Genomic DNA, 10,000 nt, shown 5'->3' on the forward strand with positions numbered 1-10,000 from the left:
TATGACAATGCAAGCAGTCTTTGCTAACCGATAAAGACTTGGTCATTACCATGTTCATGACAATCAAGCTATAACAGAGGATCTGTGTTAAGGGCGTTATATATGATGATTAATTCCAAAATATTTCATAGTCCTCTTTCAATGACTTATTTCCATACTCACAATTGCAAAATTCAAACCATGGAGCTCTAGGGAAGTCCTAGGGAATAACAAAATGATTCATCCATTCAATCAAAGAACAGTCCCAGTCTGATTAAAATAAGAAGCACAGCTAGATTCCCAGCAACCCAGAACACCAGTGCATCCAATTACATATACACACGGCACCAACGTTTCTCCAATGATTCCGCCATAGCTTCGTGATAAATTAGATGTCATTACACCTTACTCACACACCAGAAGTCATCACTGGTTAGTAGCATTGCAGGCACACTCTTGTCTGCACATCACTATCACCCTGAGCTCACCACACACACCCTGCTGTCATCAGGCCATTCTCATTAGCTTACTGGAGCTCTCATGCAAACATGCTTTTCTTAGGCAACAATTTATTTTAAGGCCTATTTCAGACCAGACAGGGAAAGCGGGGCGGGACGGAAGCGATTTTTACCAACGGTGGCGAAAATACATGGAAACAGATCTGTCCTTCCACACCGACACAGCGGCAGTCAGGCGGTAGCGGCGTGGGAGAAGGTTCCGTTCCGCGCTGCATGTGGAATATAGAACTCAAGTGCAATTTGGATGGCAGCGGCCAGCGGTGTCCCATTGATATGAATGGCAAAGTAGCAAACTAGCATTGGCTGTGTGTATGTGTGTGTGTGTGTGTGGGGGGGGGGTGGCACTGTTGTTGTCTGTGTGTGTGTGTGTGTGTGTGAGTGTGTGTGTGTGTGTGTGTGTGTGTGTGTGTGTGTGTGTGTGTGTGTGTGTGTGTGTGTGTGTGTGTGTGTGTGTGTGTGTGTGTGTGTGTGTGTGTGTGTGTGTGGCCATGTTGGTTACAGAGCCAAGCTTATCAAGCCACCACTATCCTCCATCTCCCTCTGTTCACACCCAAAGAGCAAAAGGGAAATAAAAAATGAAAATAGCACAGCACTGGACATCTCGAATATAACAAGAAGCAGGGGCATCCCTTCCTCCCTTTCCCTTGTCATTTATTGATCTTCAGTCCTTCAATCCTGACTTAATCATCCGGTGCCAGAGGTCCCCTCTCAGTGAATGGCAGGAGAGATTATGGCGGCAGGGCAACACACACACACATGCGCACACACACACACACACACACACACACACACACACACACACACACACACACACACACACACACACACACACATGCGCACACACATGCGCACACACACACACACACACACACACACACACACACACACACACACACACACACACACACACACACACACACACACACACACACACACACACACACACACACACACACACACACACACACTTATTCCAAGGCTAGGCAAGGCAAGGCCAGCGAGATGACTAGCTGAAGGAGGACGATGATTGAAGCCTCACTGTCTAATCTCAAGCCATTGCTCCATCACTGAATTTCAAAAGGAATCATTCATGTCGTGGCGCCACGCTCCCCAAATGCCGGAGATTGTTCCAATGACATTCTGGTCATGATCAGAAAAGGGGCTGATTTGGTGGCCGCTGGCAACCGCAGACTTTGACTTGCGGTGGTCCAGTGGCATTGCTCAGCTCTCTTCTGTTCTGCTCTGCTTTCCTCTGCGCAGTTAAAACAAATATTGAGTGAATTCAACACTTAAGAGTGTAGTCTGGGATCAAATCCACTCTAGAAGACATGACATCGGTTCTCATTAGTGTTGAATTAGCACTGCTTTTTTTCTCTTTTTTTTACTGTGTGCCCGCCGTGCTGGCGTTCAGACACTCAGAGCTCAGTGCTCCGAGAGCTCAGTTTCTTGGAAGTGATTTATCTTGGCTGGCAACGCTACTGAAGAACTGACTTCTGACTGAGTCCTTGAGTCTCAGTGCATTGGAAGCAAAGGAGTTTTTTTCTTCTTTTCACACACACACACACACACACACACACACACACACACACACACACACACACACACACACACACACACACACACACACACACACACACACACACACACACACACACACACACACACACACACATGTGTGCGTTCTAAATTTCTCAAAGCATTGGCAGACGGTGAGTCATCCAAGACTAACAGCAGTGGGAAGACCGTGTGTGGGACTGTCAAGTTCTGGTTAAGTTGGTGAAGTTATAGGCTTGCAATCTCCATACCTGTCTTTGTGTGTGTGTGTGTATGTGTGTGTGTGTGTGTGTGTGTGTGTGTGTGTGTGTGTGTGTGTGTGTGTGTGTGTGTGTGTGTGTGTGTGTGTGTGTGTGTGTGTGTGTGTGTGTGTGTGTGTGTGTGTGTGTGTGTTTGTGTGCGTGCGTGCGTGCGTGCGTGCGTGCGTGCGTGCGTGCGTGTCCTGCCCAGAGAGAGAGGGGGCTAAGAATTGGAAACCCTTTTACATGGTATGTATTGGGAGGGGGAGCCTTTCAGATGACTTTGCCCCGAGCCTGGCCAAAGCTGTATTACGTCCAGCACACAAGACATGCACTAAACAGACACAAAAAAAACAACCAGCAACCATGTCAGGATTACATCAGGTGAAAGTTTCGACCACCAATGAAAACACAACACACTTAAAGTACAGCACTCACCTGAACAGCAATAGCACGCCAGCCAGCCAGCCCTGTACGGTGGCCAATTGCAGGCCTCACACACAATCATATCCTCCAGCTACAGGCTGACAGCTTCACAGCGGTAGCACTGCTCATGTCTTACACATAAGGCATACGGACAGGGATGGAGCCAGGCCAACTACTAGCGAGGACACACACACAGACACACAAACATACATTGGCACACACATGCTGGCAGCACGCAAAGCAGACATTTGCAGACATGACATGAAGCACACACACACACACACACACACACACACACACACACACACACACACACACACACACACACACACACACACACACACACACACACACACACACGCCAAACTGTCCTCAGTGGACTGGACTGGATTACAGAGGTGTACGTGGACGCAAAGCATAACGAGACTTCAAAGTATATTATGCACTCCCTGAACTGGCTGTAGCCTTGCAGGCAAGGACTGCAGGCTGTAGTCACTGCCACTGTTGCAGCCAACAGAATTCCCAAAAGCAAGGGCAGGGCCAGTCACAGTACTACTACAGTACACGGGGGGCTGTGGTAAGAAGGTTTTTGCGGGACAGCCGTGGCCTTGTGATTAAGGACATAGGCTTTAGATCGGAGGGTTGCAGGTTCGAATCCCACCTTACCCTATCTCACAGCATGGCAACTGCCCTTGAGCAAATCACCTATCCCTGTACTGTAACCGACACCCTGTACTTAAAATAACTTTAAAAATAAACGCTTTGGATAAAAGTGTCAACTAAGTGTAATATAATAAAAAATGTAATGTTTTTTTTTCCCTTTAGTGGCAACTTTCGCCATCAAACAGAGTACAGGCAACAGACATATGGGAGGGATGTGGGGTGTGGAGCGAGGAGGGCTTGATACAAATCCCACTCACCACCCTGGCTTAAGGCTAAAGCTCTCTTACTTTTACTTTTCTTTCTCCAGCATTTCAAGAGCAGCCGTAGTGTATAGTAGCTTGTTTAAGAGTTGGATACTTCAAGCATTCGGAGACTGGATGAAAGCCATCAAAGGGTGGGTGTCACTTTGTTGTGTGACTGTTTCCGTGTTCAGTGCAATGCCATTCCATTTTATTTATGCACAACCAGTAACGAGCATGGGCTGTGCAATATATCGAATTTATATCGTGATATTAGTATTGCTGTCAAACAATATCAAATTTCATAATATCGAGTTGAAACAATATTTTTGTCATTTGTCTATACTGCCAAAATGTAGGTTACGCTAAGCATTATACAGTCCCCTCCACTTGAGCCATTGTGAGCACAGAGCAGACTTGATATCCAACACTCATGTAGCACACCACTGTGTGTTTCTCTAGGGCCCTCCACTCACACTGCTGAAAGGAGGGAAGATCGTGAATTGTTTAGCACAATTATTTGTCTTTAAATAATGTTGTGATATCAATATTGACTGAAATAATTGTGATTGATTTTTCTCATAATCGAGCAACCCTAATCAAGGGCAACCTGGCCCCCTGGCCAATGCTATGCTAGATGCATGTAATGTGATGTCGTGTCTGGCACGCCCTGCAGACTACCCTAAACACTGCTTGCCAAAAAAACGGACAGACAAACAAACACATAGAAAGTGAAATTCCCATTGTCACTGTGACACCGCACTCCACAACACACAATACTCACTGCACACAACAAAATTGCTATTTATGCCTCAGCCATGCAAGGGTGCAGCCCAAAACACCAGTGCAGCAAGGTAATACCATACTCAGGGCACCTCAGTCAGGGAGGAGGATGGGGGAAGAGCACTGTTAAACTACTGGCACCACCAACGTGGCGGGTCGGGAGTCGAACCAGCAAACTTTAGGCTACAAGTCTGATGCCCAGCTAAAACAGCTAACAGCTAACCCATGAATGCTCATAGAGACAGGGTCATTGCAATACCTGGCCCAATGGCTTGATAATCGTCATTTGTTTTTGTGAGAAGTGGTCATGTTTATATATTGGTCTCATTTTCTCTGCTACATAGGCTAAACTGATTTACAAGTGAAACTGGGCTACTGAATGAGATGTACATTTCAGGCAGCCTGAAGTGTTTTGTTTTTCACCCCCATGCTCCCACTCCCACTCCCATATGTGGAGATGATGGAGCTCCAGATTACAAGAGAGCAGTGCACTCACCATCCCTATATATCTGTATCTCAGTCTGTTTGTCTCTCTCTCTCTCTCTCTCTCTCTCTCTCTCTCTCTCTCTCTCTCTCTCTCTCTCTCTCTCTCTCTCTCTCTCTCTCTCTCTCTCTCTCTCTCTCTCTCTCTCTCTCTCTCTCTCTCTCTCTCTCTCTCTCTCTCTCTCTCTCTCTCTCTCTCTCTCTCTCTCTCTCTCTCTCTCTCTCTCTCTCTCTCCTCTGTCACTCTCCCCTAACCTCTCTCACTTTGTCACCCACTCAGTTTATGTTCTTCTCTGTCTTCCAATCTCTCGCAGCTGCTTGGCTCAATGGTAAAGGTGCTGGATTAGAGATATGGAGGTTGTGAGTTTGAATCCCACTCAGACCCATGTTGATTTTCAAAATTATATTATATGCAATGTTCCTTAGCCAACTTACAGTAAAATACCATGTGTGTCATTTAGTATCAATGGCAAAGGCGCTGGATTAGAGATATGGAGGTGGTGAGTTCGAATCCCACTAGGACCCATGTTGAATTTCAAAATTATATCATATGTAGTGTTCCTTCACCAACTTAAAATACCATGTATGTCAACACTTTCAAGATGGCTGACTCCAAGATGGCTGAATTGTTTGGCCCCTAACTTCTGACTGGGTGGATGGATTTTTCCAACATTTAGTTTAGCTTTGTTTAGCTTTCGTCCAGCATTTTCTGCGAGAATGCTATCTAGTTGTCACTATTTCCCATACATTATGTATCAGTCTTCCCAGAGGCGCATCTTGCCACCAGGCAAGGCAGGCAGCCGCTTGGGGCCCCCCATCCCCTAGATAGAGAATAACAGCCCATGCTGTTCTACAGTAGTGGTGATTTTGGTTTAAATGTTCATTTTTCTGCATTTTTGCTTGGGGCCCCACCTCACCCTAGAATCGCCTCTGAGTCTTCCTCAATCTCATCAATTGAATGTGATACAAGATGCTATCTGACAATGAACATACTGCACTTAACTGTTTTTACAGTAAACTACTGTGGATGTCATTCACATACTTCACCAGTAAACTGTACCGGAGATGCCATCAGGCATACTTAAACGCCCATCTGACTTACAGTTTATAGCATGTTGGGCAGGTGGTTCTGTGGGGCACTGTGTAGAACACCCGTGCCACATACTATGGGACCAAGGTTTGAGCTCAGCCTGGGTCCTTTCCCAGCCCAACCCCATTTCTCTTTCTCCCCACTACTTTCCAGTCAGGTCTTCCCCATCTAGTGTTGCCACACGTCCAGGTTTTTCCTGGATTGTCCCGGTTTTTATGGTGTGTCCGGGTAAATTTCTGGATTGTCCCTGGATTATCATACACGGCTTCATATTGCCCCATTGAAATAAACACATATCATTAATGATTCGTGCTCGTGCATCAATGTGTCCTGTTTTTTTTACCACTGAAATGTGGCAACCCTATCCCCATCCTAACACTCCCCCCCCTCCCCCATGAATCAATCAAAACAGTAGAGTATAACGCAGACATGTGACGTGAAGTGAATTTTGTGAATAGTCACAAGATCCAGAACAGTATTCTTAAAGGGACACTGTGCAGGAAATTGTCAAAAAAGGTACTGCAACTATGCTGCATATTGAAATTGGGCTGCCTATTGCCAAATTTGACCTTTACATGAAAGTTTACTAAGTGTTAAACAAATATTTTCTAGTATGGTCCAAGTTCAGTCATTTTTGCAGCTAAAAATGGCTATTTTTGGTAATTCAAAATGGCGGACCATGGAGAAGATCCCCCTTTTTATGTATGAAAAGTGTAATTTTCCCAGTCATAATGAATACTTAGAATTTGATGGTGGTGGTAAGTATTCATGAAAAAGGCAACGTTAGTGAATGGGCAGCATGAATTCTGGACATAAACAACTAAAAATCTCACACAGTGTCCCTTTAATGCAGATGTATAAAGTGAAGCGAAGAGAGACACAGTATATGATGCCAGGCAGGCTGCTCTAGGCACATAAAGTACTTTACTGCGCTGCACCAATCTGGACTGATGACTTCCTCCCAGCCTGAACACCCCAGGGCCACGCCGCGCGCGTGTCACTGGGTTACGGTAATTGCTTGCCACCGAGTGTAAAAATTGCTACGGACAACCCACTGGAGGCTGTGTTTAACCTTTCCGGGATGTATGTTGTTATGCACACAAGAGATGAGACATCGAAGAGAAAGAACAAGGAGAGAGAAAAGAGGAAAGCAGAGCAGGAGAGAAAAGTAGAGAAGAAGAATAGGGGGTGTTCGCGATGGCTGGTGAATAGCGAAGGCTGTGTTTAACCTTTCCAAGATGCATGTGTGTGTGTGTGTGTTGTTATAGACAGAGGGAGAAAAAAAAATAATGCTGGGTGTCCGATGTGTGGTGAATAGCAGATTCTTCGCTTAACCTTCCCAACAGTAGATGTACGACGTGTGCACATGTTGCTATGCACTAGAGATGAGACACAGAATGGAAAGGAGGCAGGAAAAAAGAGGACGAGAGAGGAGGAGGAAAAAAAGAGGAAAGTTTCAAATAGAATGAAGGAGAAAAAAAAGAATATGAGGTGTCCGATTGCTGGTGAATAGCAGAGGCGAGCTCTTGGGATCATGCACATTATTCCCCAGCTTGCCCTCCTTTCATTTTCTTCTTTCTCATGTCTTTGCCTCTAAAGCCCTCCTTTGTGCATGCTCTCTCTCTCTCTCTCTCTCTCTCTCTGTCTCTCTCTCTCTCTCATTCTCCATCACTCATTCTCATTTTGTCTACCTCCCTCCATTCCATGCTACCTCCCCCCTTTGTCATTATTTCCTCCTCTCTTTTTCTCTAGCTGTATTTCCCTTTATATTTCCCTTGTTCTGTCTTTCTTTCATTCTTTCTTTCTTTCTTTCTTTCTTCCTTTCTTTCGTGGCTTCTGCCTCCCCTCTCTCGCCCTGCCTCCTCCTATTTGTCTTTCATTGTATGTTATTCCTTTCATCCTCATCTCATTTTTCTTTCCCTCTCAATCTCTGTCCCTCTCTTCTTCTCTCCCTCTCACAGTCTCTCATTGTGTCTACCCCTATCCCCATCTCTTCCTCTCCAACCCTCCACCACTTTCTCTCACTGTACCTCTTTCCTTCCCTCTCTCACCATCACAATCCACTGTCCTCTTCCACAACACTCTCTTTCTTTCCCAGCCTCCCTCTGCTTTCTCTCTTACGGTACCCTTCTCTACCTTTCTCTCTATCACTCCTTTCTTCCCTCCATTCCTCCCTGTCTGTTTATTACCATCTCTATCCTCATCTTTCCCAGGAGCCATTATTCCCCCCTCCAACCATGTATTTCTCTTTTTCTAACTCCGTCTCCTCTCCCTTCCTCCCTATCTCCACCCTTTCTATCTTTATTTCACACATACATCCTCACACACACTTTTTCTATCCCTTTACTTTTCCCATTGACTCTGAAATATCACACTCTCTCTTCCCCTCCATCCCTCCCTCTGTCTTTCTTTCTTTCTCTTCCAGTCTCTCCCTCCCTCCCTCCCTCCCTCCATGTCTCTGTGTCTCATCATGTCTATCCTTTACTTCTTCCCCACACCATACAGTACAGTTACAATCCATTCATCATGCCCAGCCCTCCTGTCTTTCACCCTCTTTCTTTCTTTCTTTCTTTCTTTCTTTCTTTCTTTCTTTCTTTCTTTCTTTCTTTCTTTCTTTCTTTCTTTCTTTCTTCTATCCCTCCTTCCCCTTCTTCATCCCTACCTCTCCGTGTCTCACCATTTCAATCCCCCTACTCATTCTCATCACTTTCTCTCTCTCTCTCTCTCTCTCTCTCTCTCAAGCCCTCCCCTCATTCTTTCGCTATCTGTCTCTCCTTCCTTCCCTCCATCCCTCCCGTGTCTCATCCCCTTACTCTTTCTCTCCTCTCTCCTTTCTCTCTCTCTCTCTCTCTCTCTCGCTCTCTCTCTCTCTGAGGAGGAAATCAATGCAGCTGCTTTTCCTTCTCATTAGTGTCTGCTGGACACTGGCTATCATGAGCTCAGAGACATAACACACACACACACACGCACGCACGCACGCACACACACACACACACACACACACACACACACACACACACACACACACACACACACACACACGACGCACACACACACACACACAAGCAGACATGAGACATGCACGCAATCTCTCTTTCACTCTCTCTCTCTCTCTCTCTCTCTCTCTCTCTCTCTCTGGCACACACACACACACACACACACACACACACACACACACACACACACACACACACACACACACACACACACACACACACACACACACTCATCAGGAGGTCCCTCAGCCCCTGTGGGTGCCCGAGAGGGGTGTGGAAGGGGCGAGAGTGATGTGTTCCATGCCTGTTTAATGACCTCCCTGCCATCTTCATACAACTCTCCAAGGTACTTTACTTAATGCTTTTCTCAGTGTGTGTATGTGTGCCTGAGTGCGTCTGTGCGTGCGTGCTTGTGTTTGTGTGTGTGTGCATGAGGAAGTATACGAGAAAGAGAGATAGAGACATATAGAGAGGAACAGGGAAGAGAGTGAGAAAGGCAGCGAGCAACACAAGAGAATATGTGTGTGTGTGTGTGTGTGTGTGTGTGTGTGTGTGTGTGTGTGTGTGTGTGTGTGTGTGTGTGTGTGTGTGTGTGTGTGTGTGTGTGTGTGTGTGTGTGTGTGTGTGTGTGTGTGTGTGTGCGACCATGTACGATATGCGAATGCATCTGTATGAGTGTGCGTGCCCGCGTGTGGGAATGCACCCTTTTGCACATCACTATCACATAATTCTTCCACCTGTCCTTGTTTCCCTGTGGCACTCTTCCCTTATCATACAGCGCAGCACAAACCAAATCAATGGATATCCTTGACGGCCTCTCCGCTTTATCCACCATCTGCAACCTGCATCACACATAATCCTATCGTACAAAAAGGAAATACTCTGTAGAGCAATTTATTGCCAACAAGTACTTACAAAACTGCGCAAACAACAGAATGACGTGACAAGTAATGCAATTTTAAAGCAATACGACTGCGTGACTGACTGTCAGTGGAGAATGCGGCAATGTGAGACACCGCCCGCACCTGAG

The sequence above is a fragment of the Engraulis encrasicolus genome, chromosome 15 (assembly GCF_034702125.1).
Source record: "Engraulis encrasicolus isolate BLACKSEA-1 chromosome 15, IST_EnEncr_1.0, whole genome shotgun sequence".
Taxonomy (NCBI): Eukaryota; Metazoa; Chordata; class Actinopteri; order Clupeiformes; family Engraulidae; genus Engraulis; species Engraulis encrasicolus.